This window comes from Artemia sp. Qi Xiang Cuo, chromosome 7 (assembly GCF_049724085.1).
Source record: "Artemia sp. Qi Xiang Cuo chromosome 7, ASM4972408v1, whole genome shotgun sequence".
Taxonomy (NCBI): domain Eukaryota; kingdom Metazoa; phylum Arthropoda; class Branchiopoda; order Anostraca; family Artemiidae; genus Artemia; species Artemia sp. Qi Xiang Cuo.
The window spans coordinates 10,848,614-10,863,553 of NC_142800.1; the positions used below are offsets into that span (position 1 = coordinate 10,848,614).

Sequence of the window (14,940 nt, forward strand, 5' to 3'; positions counted from 1 at the left end):
TTTTAATATTCGAAAGTGATAGGTGGGCAACTAGCCCCCCCCCCGCCACTCATTCCCTAAAACACATCCTATCAAAATTTGGAGATAGCCATTTTGTTAAACGTAGTTGATTTCCAAATAGAAAATATGTTTTTGAGGAGGACACTCCCCTACAACCCTCGGAGCAGGGGATTTAAGTTATGCCCTGGGGGACATATAAGGTTTTCATAGAAGGCGTTGTCGTAGACACATCAAAAGAGGCTCATTAGATTGGGAATTCAAAAAGCTAGTGCCCTTTTTAATAATCGAAAGTTGTTGGAGGGCAACTAGCCCCCCCCCCACGCCCCACATTCCCCAAACACATCCCATCGAAATTTTGAGATAGCCATTTTGTTCAGCGTAGTTGTTTTCAGATAGATTATATGTTTTTGAGGATGACACTCCCCCACAACCCTCGGGGCATGGGTTTTAAGTTATGGTCTGGGGGCATATAAGGTTTCTATAGAAGGCTTTGTCATAGAAACTTCAAAAAAGGCTCATTTGATTGGAAATTCAAAGGGCTAGTGCCCTTTTTAATAGCTGAAATTGATTTGACGGTAGATAACCCCCTCTCACGCCCACCTTTTCATAGGCAGCGCGCTAGTGCTGCCTAAGTAAAGAACGATGTGGGCACAATGTGTTGTTTTTTTGTTTTTTTTTCTCCATACTCGGGTACTTGGTATCGAAGGAGTCGTCGAAACTTCAAAAAGGGGTCATTCGATCGGAAATTGGAGTGGCTAGTGCCCTTTTTAATAGTCAAAAGGGATTCGAGGGCAACTAGCCCCCCCCCCCCCACGCCCATCATTCCCCCAAACACATCCAATTAAAATTTTGCGATAGCCATTTTGTTCAGCGTAATTTATTTCCCGATTGAAAATATGTTTTTGAGGAGAACATTCCCCCCCAACCCTCAAGGCAAGGGTTTTAATTTATGCCCTGGGGACATATAAGGTTTTTATAGAAGGCGTTGTCCTAGAAACTTCAAAACAGGCTCATTCGATTGGAAATTCAAAGGGCTAGTACCCTTTTTAATAGTCGAAAGGGATTGGAGGGCAACTAGCCCCCCCCTACGCCCATCATTTCCCCAAACACATACAATAAAAATTTTGAGATAACCATTTTGTTCAGCGTAGTTGATTTGAGATAGAAAATATACTTTTGTGGAGGACACTCCCCCACAACCCTCAGGGCAAGGGTTTTAAGTTATGCCCTGGGGGAATATAAGGTTTTTATAGAAGGCGTTGTCGTAGAAACTTCAAAACAGGCTCACTCGATTGGAAAATTCAAAGCGCTAGTACCCTTTTTAATAGTCGAAAGTGATCATTCCCCCAAACACATCCAATAAAAATTTTGAGATAGCCATTTTGTTCAGCGCAGTTCATTTTCATATATAAAATATGTTTTTGAGGAGGATGTTCCTCAGGGCAAGGGTTTTAAGTTATGGCCTGGGGAAATATGAGGTTTTTATAGAAGGTGTTGTCATAGAAACTTCAAAACAGGCTCATTCGATTGGAAATTCAAAGCACTAGTACCCTTTTTAATAGTCGAAAGTGATTGGAGGGCAACTCGCCCCCCACCCCACCCCCACGCTCATCATTCCCCAAAACACATCCGATCAAAATTTTGAGATAGGCATTTTGTTCAGCGTACTTGGTTTCCTGATAGAAAATAGGTTCTTGAGGAGGATACTCCCCCACAACCATCAGGACAAGGGTTTTAAGTTATGCCCTGGGGGCATGTAAGGTTTCTATAGAAGCCGTTGTCGTTGAAACTTCAAAACTGGCTCATTCGACTGGAAATTCAAAGGGCTAGTGCCCTTTTTAATAGTCGAAAGTGATTGGAGGGCAACTAGCCCCCCCCCACAACCATCATTCCCCCAAACACATTTTAATTAAAATTTTGAGATAGCCATTTTGTTCAGGGTAGTTGATTTCCAGATAGAAAACATATTTTTGAGGAGAACACTCCCCCACAACCCTCAGGGCAAGGATTATGCCCTGGGGGCATATAAGGTTTTTATTGAAACCTTTGTCGTAGAAACTTGAAAAAGGACTCATTCGATTTGAAAATTCAAAGGACTAGTACCCTGTTTAATAGTCGAAAGTGATTTGAGGGCAACTAACCCCCCTCTCGCGCCCACCTTTTCCCCAAACAAATCCAATCAAAATTTTTAGATAGCCATTTTATTCAACGTAGTTGAAAGTTTTGGAAATTAGGTCTTTAAGGATGACAACCCCTCCCCCCCACAGCCCTCAGGGCAAGGGTTGTAAGTTATGCCCTGGGGGCATATAAGGTTTTTATTGAAAGCGTTGTCGTAGAAACTTCAAAAGGGCTCATTCAATTGGAAATTGAAAGGGCTAGTGCCTTTATTAATAGTTGAAAGTGGTTGGGTAGCGACTAACGCCCCTTTCACGGCCAGCCATTTTCCCAAACACATCGAATTAAAATTTTGAGATATCCATTTTGTTCAACGTAGTTGAAAGTTCTGGAAATTTTGTATTTTAGGATGATAACCCCTCAGAGCCTTCAGTGCAAGGGTTGTAAGTTATGCCCTGGGGGCATATAAAGTTTTTATTGAAAGTGTTGTCGTAGAAATTTCAAAAGGGCTCATTCGATATATATCAGCACGGGCTATCAATACAGAAAGCAGTTAGAAAATTACCGAAGCTTGTTCATATGTGATTTTTCAAGATCTGTGCTTAAAAAGGTTATCTGCTTTTGATCTAGCAGAAAATATAAAAAAAAAACTATAAACAACAACAACAAAAAAATCGATTTGCAATGCAGACTTGACTGATCTGTTTTATACAAGACGTTCATCTTGTAACCAAGGGATACAATGGAGAGAAAATTCTTAGAAACAAAGTACATAATTATTTGAGTGATATAGATTTTCATTAAAGATCCGAAAATGACTTCGTTCACATGAACATTACCTAATGGATTCAAGCAAACATTTGGTAGATTTCTAAGAATAGAAGAAATTGTAGTTACGATCGTGATTTGATTACAGGTTTGATAACATGAATGAAAGGGGAAACATGGATAATATTTTGAACTTAAAATAAAGCCATGAGAAATGTAACTACACTGAGCGAAAACAAAAAAGTTAAATTTTGGGGCTCGATTTTTTAATTTTCCCTGGATAGGGGTCCTTTAGGACAAAACTTGGGGAATTTCCTTTATTCCTTTTCTGTACAGACATGTCAAATATGAAAAGCAATGCAGCAATAAAGCTATCACTGGTGTACCTAGACCTGGAATATGAGGTGAAAATGCCCTAGGTAATTACGATGGTTAAGTAAAAAGAGAGGGGTCTGTAAGGAAATACATTAGCTTTAAGGAAGCAAGTGCCAGAAACACACATTCTAATATTCTAAATATGACAGATGATTAAACTATGGTATATTTTTTATGCTATAGTTTCTTTTATACTATACCCCAGACACTTCCGTCATGAGTTACATCTAAGTTGACTATAGAATAAAAAACCCTACAATGGAGACTTAAATTGTATGGGTTTTGCTCAAATTGCGGTGTAGAGTAATTCTTGTTTCCTCTTTCGTTCTACTTAATTAATTTAGTTTATTTATTCTATTTTTTCCTATAGTTTTATTTTATCTATATTTTCATTTCTTCTCCTTTTGCTCTTATACCTTAGAGTAAGTGATCATTTTAAATTTTTTTTTTCATCTCTGAGTAAGTAACTCATTTGTCTCCCCCCTTCTTTACAGGCTTATGAGCCTTTGGGGGAATAATAACGTGTATCATTGTATGTGCATTTAATGAAGAATAACTCTTATCTTATCTTAGAGGTAACACAAATAATATTGAAAATTTTAGGGTATGCACATTTCCCTCGGTAGGCACTCAATACCTATGAAGGGAAGCCCGTGTGCGACAAAACTTTTCTCTAATTTTATTTTGTACTTCGTAGTGCCCAAAAAATTGAGTGTCCAACACACAACTAGCCCCCCCCCCCACCTATTTTTATGAGAAGACTTTTTCATCCACTAGACTCTTATCAAAGGAATTAATAGATTGCGTTGAGGTGATATAACCCTCGCGGAGTTGGTAGACTTCACGGAGATTTATATGCAGTGCTCGACACAACATATACATTTAGGCACATCCTCCCTCTGGTAATAGGAGTGACCTGTATCTGTATCCTAAAGCTTTTGCCATGTAGACTTGGCAAGTGGAGGCAAAATGATAGAAAAATTCTCATGTGGAGGTGAGTGAATGCACTTGTATATGACAATCATTGACACTACACAAAATCTTCGGTTGAAATAGGCCTACACTAGCTGATTAGGGGTGGTACTAAATTATGCCCTACTAGTCCTCTTCTCGAGGCACATAGAAGTAATTTAGTTTTGTGGATATGTTACTGTGAATGCTCGGGAAATCTGGTTAATGTCGACATTCACCGGTGAATGTCCAAATTCCTTTTTCTCTGCTTGAATTCGTTTAGCTTTGCGAATCAGCTTTTTCAGTCTTTTGCAAACTTCGATGGTAAAAGTTAAAGTTAGGTTGGGTTAAATTAGGCTATAAATCTCAGAATGGGTTAAAAACCTAATCTAACTTATTGCAACCTAACAGAGCCTAACCTGTCACCATCAAACCTTGGATAGAATTGAAAAAGTTGACTGGCAACGCTGACTAAATCCAAGGAAAGAAAAAAATGTTTTTCGGACATTCACCGGTGAATGTCGACATTGACCAATTTTGGACATTCACGGTAACAGATACGAAGCTACACAACCTCAACCATCATTGGCACTATCTCCACAATATGTTTAAGCCCTTGTAGGGGAATCTCACTATTCGAAATCTTCTGCTTGAGGTTGCGCTTACTGATAAACATAAGGTCCAGTTTCAAGTGAGTTCACGAAATATAGGAACTGATAAAAATTCGAGCCAAGACAACGCAAATAGCAAAGGTGCATGGGAAAGGGTAAAACAAAACATTGTGGTCATCCTCAGCAACAGGGTCGTAACCCTTGTAAAAATACATGGAGCTAACACTAGATTGTATGAGCGGAATATCAACTCTGTGACCAGGGCAGCAACTAATATGGGTAAAGCCTGAGTAGCAAATATGGGTAAAAAGTTTAGTAAATTTAAAGCACGCTATTGTCGAAGCACAATGGTATAAAGGAAAGGCCATTTACATTCGTATCCACATTAGTAAATGCATGGCCAGGGGTGGATACAGAATTAACGCTGGAGGTTTGAAACAATAGTGCTTAGGCTCCACCTTTGATATTTCTCTCCCTTACACTCCTGTAATGAATGCAGTATTTGACCTTCTTAAGGGGGAGCACGCGTCCCAAAAATCATCGTCGGATTTGCCCCTGGATATGTTAAAGAGTGGAACTCTTTGATATCCTAAACTAAATTTGATATCCTAAACAGATCTTATTCTGAAAAGTATCATAATCTTTAATCTGATTAAAAGTGATATTGCATTATCAGAATATTGATACTAGTTATTTTCAATAAAATAATTTTATGAATTTTATCATTTATACGAATATTAGAGTAAAATTCGAAAGGAAGCTAAAGACATTCGTTCTTATAGCAACATGAAATCATTTGATAGAATCAATTTGAATGATTTGGAAAAATGCTTTAAACTCATTGCAAGAGGAATGGCCCGAAAATGATCCAAAAGACTCACTCACCATCAGAATTTGAAAATATGTCCTTCCTTGGCAAAAACCTAATAGCATTTCAATAAATCGAGGCTATGATAAAATTAAAAACCGAATTCTAATTAATGATTATACTAATATTAATGATTTTATTTTTTGTTCAATCATTTTCTTTAACGATTATAAAAACATAAAAAGCAACATTATGCTGATCAAAACAATAGCAATTAGGCGAAACCTAGTTAAAAAAACACACGAAAAACCTGAATCTGGATTTAAAATCCTATTGAGTTATACTCCTGGATTGAATCCTCTGCCCCAGAAAAAGTCTTCAGATATGCTCTAAATATATCTCTGATTCTTCTGATATTGGCACTGTATGATGCTAAAGACCTGGAGTTTGTTTATCCTCACTCAAAATTATCTTTTGAAATTAAAACTAGATTAGATTCATTTATTACAAAAATGACCTAGTTAAACATGATCCATAGGTAACCGCCCATGGGAAGACATAAATACACTAGCATTGGGCGATTACCACAAACTAATTCCACATAATTTAAAAATAACTTTTACATTTCTGAATCAATTTTAGACTTCATTTTCACACAAAATGATGAACACTCACAGAAAACACAGAATAAAAAAAAAAAAAAAGAAGAAGACAATAACAAAAGAAAACAAATTGTAACATAAATCTTCAATCTCTGAATCTTGGCTCCTCACCACCCTAACAAAAAATTCTTTACTTTCTTTTTAAACAAATGCTGGTGTTCAGCCGCACTAACACTATCTGGAGGGAATTCCATACCCCCTGGCCCAGATATTTCATTTGAAATCCAATACAACTGCCACTCCTATACTCTGTTACCAGATCATTCGAATTCCTTGTATAATATTCATGCAAATCGCTATTTTGTCGAAAAAAAAAAAATCCAAAATCACCGATGGACACTTTTCATGAAAACACTGGCAAGTAAAAACCGCAGCCTGGTAGTCACGAACTTGTCCCACATCCATCACCTTTAATTTCCTAAAACAAGCTACTGTATTATTAGTTTCTTGAACGTAGCCCCCTATCAAATGGACTGCCTTATTCTGTAATACCTGTATACGCCTAAAATTACCAAAAAAATTGCTAGCCCATAACATACAGCCGTACGATATATAGGGACTAATAATTTCATGATAAAGAAGAAACATCCCCCGACCTGGTACGAAGTGCTTCAGTCGACGTATAAATTCATGGACTCTTGCAACTTTTGATACCACAACATCACTTTGGCGTTTCCAAGAAATATTGCAGTCTAGTTAAAAATCTAGATACGTCATTCCCTAAACCTATTCTAGAAAATTACCCAAAAAAAATATTCACCCACCGAGATCAATGGGCTTACTAATTCGACTAAAAACCATAAAACTTATTTTTTTTACATTAACCGCCAACATACTAAAGGAAGTAAACAGACTTAAATAATTTAATACCATATTTACATTATTAATTAACTCATCCACAGAAACACCACGAAAAGAAAAAGCAGTGTCATCTGCGAAAGAAGTAAAACACGTTTCACGAAGGAAAATCTCATAGTATCTACATAAACCAAATATAATAGCGAATCCAGCAACAGAACCCTGTGGAACACCACAATCCACAAGATATTAACTGAGAGTTACACTATCTATTATAGCCTTTATCGAAAATCCCTTTAAAAACGAAACGAATCAATTCAAGCAAGCTCCTTTAACCCCTAAAAGCTTTAGTCTATTTAGTAAAATATTAAAATAAATCGTATCAAATGCTTTTTTAGTATCTATAAAAACAGTGAGAGGTATTTGTCCACTATCAAGACACTGATTCACAAAATCACATAAGTGTAACACCGCATGTGTGGTTGAGTGACTTTTGCGGAAACCAAACTGAGTATCACTAAGGATACCATGATATGTCAAATACTGGTAGAGTAAAATAAACAAATAAATCCTAGTTTTATAGATTTAAATGCCCAAAAAACTAGTTCTATAATCATTTGCTATAAAAATATGCAGCATTACAGTTAATTAAAGTTCAAAAATTTACAACAAAATTTGTCAACTCTAAAACTGTACAACATGCAAAAGTAAGAGCAGAAACACGCAAAAGTTCAACTAAGCAGTCGTAAAAAAAATTGTTTGACAGCAAAACAACATTTAATAGAATAATTTGCCTTTTAAGGAAAAGCAACATTGAAACGTAAATGTCATTTTAAAATTTCAATAAAGATAGCCTTGATCAAAGACAGAGTCAAATAAAAAAAGTTTTTTCAAGGGAAAGTGTAGAGTGAAAATGAAACTTAAAAATAGCAAAATTTAACCCGCATAAAGAAATAAATATTACAACAAAGAATATTACCACAAATTTGTGATAGGTTACCACCCTCTTCTAGCTTTTTTGAAGGCTAAAATGCCATTTATGCTTTAGTAAAGCATATGTCAAACAATGGTATAAACAATGGTGTAACAAAGGTGTATGTTAATCAATGAGGTCTTGTCAGTGTAAATCCCAGTTTTGACACTGACGTCCTTTCGACCCCATTTTTGAAAAAATTTAATTTTATGCTATTTTATTTTACAAAATCAGGTTCATAACAAAAAAGTGTTTTTCATGATATAAATAGCCTACACTTGTAAAAAGGCCTTAACTTTAATAGCAATAGTGGAAAAGAACTTCTTTTTTGTCACACTTTTCTTCGTTTTAAATGAATCCCATTCATATGTATGGAAAATCGATTGATGAATGAAACTTTAAGAACATTAATTGGCTTTATTGGAAGCAATCTTTTTAGTTTTTAGTAAAGGGCGAATGATAGTCGACCTATGAGGGAATGGAAGGGAAAGGACAAACTTTCCTTCCACAATATTGCCACAATATTGTGGCAGTGTTTGCTTACTTTGAGGTTGAATTCATTAATCCTTGTATTACTGCTCGATTTTTTCCCCTTCATATTAATATATGGTCCCTTTAACTTGGAATTCCTTGTATGAATTAATAACTAGTCCCTAAAGCTTTCATATTGTGCATTATTTTTCTCTGAAAAACTTTTTATTTTTGTTTTTAGTCAAATTTTTTGTTTAATAGACACATTTCTGTTCTATATTTCCGTGCACAAGAAAAATTTTAACCACATGTAATTTGTATTGCAACTTATGTTATTTTAAACCAAGTCATTTATGCGCAACTATTTGTAAATCTCTTATAATCTGTTTTTTTTATAATTAATTTATAATAATTAATTATAATTAATATAATTAATTGATTATAATCTGTTAATATTTCCTTATAAGTGAATTTATGTATAACCATGAAATTGGCAATGAATATTTGTTACTGCTGTTGTGTGATTGTTAAGTATTTATTAATTAACCTTAGTAACATCACTATCCTCATATTAAACATTATCTCTCTTAGTCCCCTCCCCCAATTTTATGCCGTCCTGCCAGGCACCAATTTCATCGTCATCTCCATAAGCATCATCCATAACCTTATAAGACTAAAATAATTCTGGGATTGATTCCTAGTCAGTGATCCAGGGACCGTTATCTTTCAAGGGGTGGCTCACATTCACAGCAGTTGGTTTGAGGGGGTATTCTAGGGTAATCGAGGGCACTGGCAATGAATATTGGGGTGCACAAGTTCGCACGCGTGTAGAAAATGTTCATTTTAGCCTATAAAGCCAAATTGGCCTATAATGACGTCATACTGCTCTTGATGTTTTTTACAGGATAAAACAAATTGAAAACTTCGTAAACTTGACCTATTCTAAATTGTCAGAACAAGTACTTTCACCTGGTATTTTTAGTTTTCCCCAGAACCTTTATTTGTTTAGTTAGCCCCTATTTAATTTTGAAAATAAGGTTTTTTCATATACTTTTTCTTAGTTTTTCCGGTTTTTTGGAAATTTTTGCCTGCATAAGTATATTTTTTTATGCTTTATTTGAATTCTGCTTTTCATTACCAGTCAATTCATGTGCCTCTTTTTAAAAAAATCTTAATTCTTGAGCAGCTATTTTTCTTTCTTTATAATGTCATAGCTTTCAGAAATTAGCCTACAATGACCAAGGTTTTTTTTTAGTGTTTTTTAGCTACTAAAAACAATGAAAAGGAATCGAACTGCACATGATTTGAACCGTCAGAATGTCATATAGACGTTGTTAATTAAAACAAAGTCGAGACTTGAGTTTTTAAAAATATAAAAGCGTTTGAACAAGAAAATTCCCCCCCCCCCAACAAAGTGAAAATTTTCTGAATAGTGGTGTTTTACTCGAAATATTTTCAACAGGACAAATAATTTTTATCTTACCAAACGATAGATCGCTCTTTTCTGAATCAAATCATGTATTTACATTCTATACAACTAATATTTTTAACCAGGAAAAAAAACTACCACTACTGTAGTAGTAGATACCATCTGGCTTACGTAGGCTCATATACGAGCCTTAAGGTGGCGAAGCCGTGTGAACGTGTGGTGCAGAGGTGACTAAGCCTGATTTAAGACACTATTTTTTTTAATTCCCAGCATAGCAGGGACCAATGATCCAATTGGTTCGATCGGGTAAACAGCCACTGAGTAGTAGATGGTAACTGTCATGATCAGCTGAAAGTAAGGTTTAGACGACTGCATTAGCAGTTCAATATCAAAACAAAAAAAAAATCAAATATTTAAAACTGAACATGAAAGGTGACTCAAATCTCCTTTTCTTCTTCATCTTCGTCTTCGGACTCGTTCTGATTCACATCGGAAAGTAGACATTTTCGGGGGTCCGCACCATACTTGCATGCGCTGTCACAGAAACCTATTTTGGAGCATTTGTAGTGCGAGCCGCACCTCGTCTTGTCACAGTTGCAAAAAGAAAGCGATGCTAGCCCATGCGGCATCGCAGAAACTAGGTCTTGCTTCAGTGCATGATCTTCGATTCTCCAGCCCATTTCGGTAGCCTGATGTAAATCAATACGGGGCTTGTTGCTTTGGATCCAAATCAGTGACTTGAACATGCACCTTTTCCAATGAAGCAGAAACGAGATATCAGTTGGTGGTAAACGCTGCAAATTCTCCAATCCTGGTACAAATGTACTCAAAGGTCATTCAGACTATTGAAGTTAGTCGCACTTCTGCCATACACTGTAACCACAAGCTTCTTACAGACGTTAACTAAACCATCACTTTGCATCGATGATGGTTTCTCTGCAAGGGCTCGACCTTCATCACCTAAAGACCCCAAAAAAGTTTCCAATGACTTCACTGCTCAAAAAAGCGGACCTTTCCCATTCCATACAGAAGCGTTGCAAAATGTTACTCCTAGTTTTTGTGCTGCCGTATGAATAGGTATGCAGTAGGACGGAAACTTAACCCAGAGCTGCTTGAGGCCGAGACTAGCAAGATGCTGAAAGTATTATGCAGCTAGTAAGACGATATCAGTATCGTTGGCTTGTATTATCACAAGTGTGCTCTTTCGTCTTGCGGCAACTGCTGTGTGGTATAACACCCGAGTGTCTGCTCCCTCATGGCCGGATGAGAGATCGTCATCAACGGAGCTTCCATGGGGCGAAAGGGTAACAGCATTATTTTGACTCTCAAAACCTCCATCGAGATGAACCATTAGACAGGTCGAAATTTTGCACTCCCAGACCTCAAAAAGAACTTTCAAGAGTTGACCTTCGGCTGAGCGACTACTGAGAATCCCGTCCCAGAGTGTTGCAACTTTGCTGGAGGAAGTGAACGGGCTAGAAAAATTTCCTCTAGGATCTTCTCTTCTTTCTCGACAGCCAGATGTTTCTTTGAGGTTGAACGAGTAGTCATCAAGGGTTCTATCGTCACTAAGACTAACAAGCTTCGGGTATGTTCCTAAGAATTCCATTGCAAACTCTTATCCCAAAATCTGCTAGCCTCTCATTTTATTCTGGTCGATAACACCTTATGACACTCATGACATCAACTATATAATCAGTTTGAGGAGAGTCTTTAAAAAGCGTATGTGGAATCATTTTTGGACATGACTGCAAGCCAGACTGTTGCAGAATTTAGTTCAAGGCTGTTGACTTTGTACCAGTACGTAGCTGAGGCTCGTAGCAAATTCGTGCTTATAGCTCCCGTTTGACGAAGTTGAACCGTCCTTGGTCGTCGGTACTTGCCCAGTAGTTAAGATATATTTGTTGAGTTTTTTTAAGTGTTTGTAGATAATTTCGGAGACCACACTGCCTTTCCATGACGATAAATAAAAGTTCAAATAGGGATAAAATCCTTTTAATAGACAGTGATGATAGAAATTCACAAAAATACCAGATATTTCGGTCACATATACAGTGACCTGTATATGACGGTCACTGTATATGTGACCGAAATATCTGGTATTTTTGTGAATTTCTATCATCACTGTCTATTAAAAGGATTTTATCCCTATTTGAACTTTTATTTAAGTGTTTGTTTTCGCGCTTAATGTAATTGTTACAATTTTAAACTGATTGATTATTTAGTCTCTTTTCGTATGAGTCGAATTTCAGTGACGCTGGTTATTCTCAATCTAGGTATAGATTTTCCTCTGATAGTATATTGTGTATATTACTAATAATTTAATTGTTTATTAATTATCCATTCTTTTAAGCATATTGTTTTAAGCAAAGAAGTAAAAAATCCGTGACTGATTAATTTCCTTGTTTCTGATATTTATGTATATCAGAGTAAATGAATCATTTGTTTAGAGTGATCTGATTTCAAGACCATCGGTCGAAAGTGTCGTTTAATTGTTTTACTGTTTCTTTTTGTCACATTTAGACTAGTTGATATGATTATCTACAACATATTTTTAATTCAGGGATGATTATTTAGGTTAATTTTTTATTAATTGCGGCTTGATGCAGTGATGCTCATATTGCTTATCCTTGTTCAGTATTTGGAGTTTAAAAACAAAAACATATCACGTACCTACAGCGCAGTGTATAATTGATTTTTTTTTTCGTGTTCGTAATTTATTCTAAGAGCTGATTTAGATCTTAGCTCCAGCGTTCGTCACTAAAAACTGTCATGTATAACTACTAAAGTTATATGTATTTCTTCTTTTTTTTTCGTTTATTGCTCGCTCTTTTCCTTTTTATTATGGCGGGTTTTCCTATAAATAATAGTAATAATAAAAAACCAGTAGTAATTGTAGTAGCAGCAATAGTAGTAGTAGTAGCAGTTGTAGTAACGGTAGAAGTAGTAGTAGTAGCATCAAAATACTGTCTTTTGGTTAGTTCAACGCCCCCTAGAGCCAACCCAGTAAGTTTCAACTTGATACTACCCAGTAAGTTTCAACTTGTTGACATGCCTTGAAGCATAGTTATTGGACCTTTAAATTTCACACGCGAAATGTGAAGTTTGGTTAATGCTAATGAAACAAAACAAAATAGGATGAAAATACAATAGCTTAGGAACAAATTTTGGCTATATATTTGAACATTAGGGGGGGGGAGTAAAGCAGAGCATATATTAAATACGTAACCTAACCTAGTTACCTTTTTTTTGCCCCTTCAACCCCCAAAAAATAAAGATTAAATAGTTTCCACGGAGTGAACAACAACTCCCTAGCTAGCGGAAACCCGGTTTTGAATAGCATCTTTGACATTCTATATTCGTTTCTCTTCGCGTGTGTACTAGATTCCATACAAGTACCAAATTTTCTTACGACAAACCTTCAATACGAAGCGCCTAGGTGTAAAAAAATAAGTAGATAAATAAATAAATAGTACATAGAGCCCACTTCGCACTTTACTTAGGCTGCGCTATTGGGTTAATTATGAAAAAATAACAGCAACGAGCTGTAAGTAAGGAATGGCTCGCGCTTAGAGCAACCAGAACCTAAAAAAAGACTGATAGCAATATATATATTAAAAGAGATGACTTTTTGTGGTAATTTCAAAGATTTAAAATTCGTAAAGCTACCAGACACAAGTTACGAGCCTGAGAATATCTTTTCCATTTACGAAATAAAGGGAGAGACAATTTCGCTACTATGTTCTTTCTTTCACAAACTGAACTCAATTTAAAATTCATCCTAGCTAAGCTTCCACCATTAACTTTTTCTAATGCATTCGATCACTTAGTCACTTGTTCCTACACAAAAGAAATTGAGTGCCAGAGAAATTGTGTTAATCCTCAGGCAAGTTTTTACGCCACCAATCTAGGACGCTACCAAGTAATTTACAAGTTTTGATATATATAATTTAACAACAAGCAGCGGGAGAGGGGGCAGTACAGGGCACTTGACCACCATCATATCATGGATAGGCACGGGCATGATTTGAAAGACAATCGGATATAATTAAAGAAAAAAATTCAAATGAAAGCAAGGAGTAACACTAAAACTTAAAACAAACAAAGATTATTCCGTGTATGAGGGGAGCTGCTTCTCTTCAACCCCGCTCTTTACGCTGAAGTTCTGCTTTTTGTCCCAAATCCTTAAGAATGACAACTTAAACACAAGCCGTATAAGATATATTGGAATAAGAAAATTTCTATAGCACTGTAAGACTTAGTTGTAAGGACCAAGGGGTTGAGGAGGGGACACCCCCATCACATAAAAGACAATTGGATCGTTTCTTTCATTTGATGAAACCTTTTTTTCTATTTAATTAGCAAGAGGAATAAGGAGAGAAAACCCTTCTGACAGCCCTTCGACATGCCCTTCTGAAAGCCCTTCGACATGCCCTTCTGAGATTTTTAATGACGGAATAAAACGGAACCAACTTTAGTTTACAACTGAACAAATTTGCTTCATTTTTGTATTTAGTGCGCCAATTACGGTCTGGTACTCTGAGAAACAGGCTTTGCTTCCTTTATACTCGAATTGCAGTTGAGCCCCCAATCCTTTAAAAAGTGAATACTGCACTCTACATGAAAAATTCAATTTTACTTTTCTGACTTATTTTCGAAAAAGAATGTGTTTACCCAATCCGTTCTTCTGAGCAATCGACGTAAGCTAAATCACGTGAGCATTTCAGAGCATACGCATAATGCGACGAGTAATTCAGCTACATAGTGGAATTACCTTTTTTCTAAGCTTTTCGGTTTGCCTTTAAAAGGATTCCCAGTAAATATTCCCATAACAGGGTTTTGAGATCACACTTAGAATGGTCTGAAGAGGTATATGTAATGGCTCCACAAACTCCACTTATTAATTGAGCAGGGGCAATAGCCGATAAAAATAATTTTTATTTTAAAGTGAAAGTAAATATGGACACCGAAATTTAAAT

At 36.2% G+C, this 14,940-nt stretch overlaps 1 protein-coding gene across 1 annotated transcript in view; it reads right to left on the bottom strand.

The window, feature by feature from the left end:
* eag (potassium voltage-gated channel protein ether a go-go) overlaps positions 1 to 14,940 on the bottom strand; it is a 525,138-nt gene that overhangs the window by 72,588 nt on the left and 437,610 nt on the right. The gene's annotated exons all lie outside the window — the stretch shown is intronic.